General features: G+C 36.6%; 1 non-coding gene across 1 annotated transcript; it reads left to right on the top strand.

Annotated features, from left to right (window-relative positions):
* Positions 1 to 3,036: 3,036 nt before the first annotated feature.
* Positions 3,037 to 3,140, top strand: LOC116634848. The gene has a single exon (XR_004300069.1). It is a non-coding gene; the product is annotated as a U6 spliceosomal RNA (small nuclear RNA).
* The last annotated feature ends 288 nt before the right edge of the window (positions 3,141 to 3,428 follow it).

The following is a 3,428-nucleotide window of genomic DNA, read 5'->3' on the forward strand; positions in this document are numbered from 1 at the left end:
ATATGCCAACATCTAGGGAACAGGAGATAAGTTAGGGCATCTGTGGCACTTGGGGCTCTTCACTGGTAGTAGCTGGAGTTTTGGAAACCATAGATGAGTGGTGGTATTGGTCTAGGCTGGAGGCTTGACACATGGAAAATTTATCTGAAAGAAGGACTGGGGGAGAAATAAGTGAACTGGGATAAGGCTTCATTTTAAGAAAAAAAAATAAGTCTTCCAAATAAAAATGTAGCCAAGGGCAGTTTCTTTTCTCCTGATTCCATTCCCAGGATGAAGGAAAAGAGCCTCAATTAAAATTTAGCAGGGATTTGTTTACTGGAACAGTATGTGAGAGGATTAAAGAAGCATGAGAGGGCCACATGATTCATTTCCAAAAGCCAAATGGAGTCATAGAAGGGAATGGTCTGAGAAGAGTATGATTAGAAAGATCACTTTCACTTAGAAAAAAGTGAAGATAACTCTTTGGAGAAAAAGAAGACAAAATTTGAAGATTGGTGGGATCAATCTAGACAAGCAGTTAGAAAAGAAAATAGTATTTTTATTGGCTATTAAGATTTTTATGTTAGGTAAATATAGAAGTACTTTGGTAGTTTTCTTTGGTTGGGGCCCGTAGTTTGTCAAATCTGGTGTGGTTTTAGGTAGACAATGGGGAAAAGAACCAAATGGGTAGTCAAATGGTCAAGCGGATTAATTAACTTTGATAGCTGTATTTAAGTTATGAGTAAAAGCACACTAATTGTAGGAGTGAAGAGGCAAGGAATGGGAGGGATGGAATTGGCAGAGGGACCAATAACCAAACATATAAAGCAATTATGTAGATTTGTATTAACATAAAGAAATTAGAAAGCAAGGGACCTTTGGCAGAAGAGTTCTGAACCAAACCAAGTTGAAAAAAGTAAAATAAATAGAAATGCCTACAAAATAGTTTGGGACAGATAAGCCCAAGAGAGACAAGCATATCTGAGAATCAGAAAACAAAAGACTATATACTATAATTTAAGAGAAAAGGACACAAGGCATGGAAAAAATAGAGGCTTAGGTTGAAACTGGAAGAGGAGAAAATAATGTAAATACATGTTGATTTTCATTTTTAGGTATGATTCTAATTTTATAATAAGAGAAAAAAAATCATAAGAGTAACAATGTATTTAAAGATCTTTTCCACTCTGACAATTCTACAATGGGGTTTTCAATCCAAAGGGCTTTATGAAATAAACAAACTAAAGAAATAAGAAAACAATAATGAAGGAGAACAGATGACGTTCTCTATTACCCAGACGATGGCATCCTGGAAATCAGTAGTCTGGTTTATAAGATGCTTAAGGGAGGGTATTTATAATTATCTCCCAATGATGTGAACTGCCAAATTTTTCTCAAAATATAATTAATTTTAAACCACTTTTAAAAAATCTTGGATGTTATGAATAAATCTAATGCTACTAAGTTTATCAGAAACCAGGCTTCATTTACTTTACTGACATAATATGCTTCACACAACACATTTAGGAAAAATCAAACATATTTTTAAAACCAAATATTATATTCTCTCTTAAAGTTTATCGTTTTCCAAGTGGTTTATCCTACGTTTCCAAAGCACGTCTGGAACAAACAATCTTTAGAAGTGATATTATGGTTTCAAGGGCAAGGTTTATCGAGCTTGTTTTCAAAGAGTTACTCAAGATTCTTTAACTTTTCTTCAGAAGAAAAGGCCTAAGTCTTCATCCTAAGACTAGTTAAGAAATAACAAAGAACAAAGCCAAGCAGCAGGACAGGTCCAAATAGTTCTGGGCCTCTACATAAAGGAGAGGGTAGGGGCTCCCATCCTGGAACCTGGCCCTTTGTTAGTGGGGGTGCATCTAAAAAAAAGAGGGGTGCCTGGGTGGCTCAATTGTTGGGTGTCTGCCTTCAGCTCAGGTCATGATCCCAGGGTCCTGGGATGGAGCCCTGCATCCGGCTCCCTTCTCAGTGGGGAGTCTGATTCTCCCTCTCCTACTCCCCCTGCTTGTGTTCCCTCTCCCTCTGTGTGTCTCTCTCTGTCAAATAAATAAATAAAATCTTTAAAAAAAATAAAAAATAAAATAAAAAAGAGTAGCAGGAGGCATAGACTATCCATCCTAGATTCAGGATGGGGTCCCATCTTTGTCATTTGCCCTCGAAGACAAACTACTATCTTCTCTCTACTCCAGGCAACTTACCCTAATAGGTGGCTTTTACTTACACTATTATAGAAAAATTTTCCTGGGCACTATACAAGCTCCCAATATAGATTTAACATATTTTGTTACATCTCTTCTCTCTATCATAGTTTATTTACAGAGATAAATTCATTATAAATATATATATTATATATGTCTGTGTATGCTGTATGTATACTGACAAACAGACTTATTTGACATCCCATTTTATTATCCCCACGCACAGTGCATAAGCAATACTAAATGAGGGGTGAAGTTATTACAAAGTGTCACGGACAGCAAGCAGTGACCTTTGAAAAGTGAGGATTTCCCTAAGTCTTTCTCTGCACAAGACCAAAATTTATTCTGCATATGTTCTGTATTACAACCCATAGCATGGAAATTTCAGTGACAAAATTTTGTAAGAAGGCAGAACATAAAAATGACTGACTTTTTTCAGGAAGAGAAAATCCTCTTTAGAAAGAAACTATGTCACCAGAACCAAAGGCATGTATCAATATTTTCTGAGTGAATAGTAAGTTATTTTCAGACTAAGATGATGTAACTTCTTTTCCTTCTTGAAATGTCACTATGAATAAGACAGGTCACCTAACTCTGGTCAACTGGATAGTGCTGGGTCAAGTGTGGTAAGACAGGCCCAGAAGTAAGGGTTGCAGGACTCAAGATAAGAATAAAATTGGAGTGACGCCTGGGTCATTATCTCAGGGTCCTGGGATCGAGTCCCACATCGGGCTCCTTGCTCAGCGGGGATCCTGCTTCTCCTTCTGCCTGCCACTTCCCCTGCTTGTGCTCTCTCTCTCTGACAAATAAATAAAATCTTTAAAAATTGAGTAAAATTGGAGTGCTCGCTTTGGCAGCACATATACCAAAATCGGAATGATACAGAGATTAACATGGCCCCTGCACAAGGATGACACACAAATTCATGAAGTGTTCCATATTTTTTTCATGTTTTCTGCATATTAAAAAATCCTATTGTACCAATTGGTAAACTATTCAATGCCTATAAAATGAAAAAAAAAAAGGTAAAATTGGAGGCCAGCATACCGAATGTCTCAATATTTAAGTTGTAAATCAAGCTAACACACTGTAAAAGATGTTTTATTCTCTTACTTTGACATGTGTCACTGTCATTATGACAGAATTGGAAATATGGCCACATCTATGGTTTTTGTATGACTGGATGTCAGCAAATTATCAAAGACAAGCACATTAATTTTTATGGTGCACATC

This window comes from Phoca vitulina, unplaced genomic scaffold, assembly GCF_004348235.1.
Source record: "Phoca vitulina isolate PV1807 unplaced genomic scaffold, GSC_HSeal_1.0 scaffold9, whole genome shotgun sequence".
Classification (NCBI taxonomy): Eukaryota; Metazoa; Chordata; class Mammalia; order Carnivora; family Phocidae; genus Phoca; species Phoca vitulina.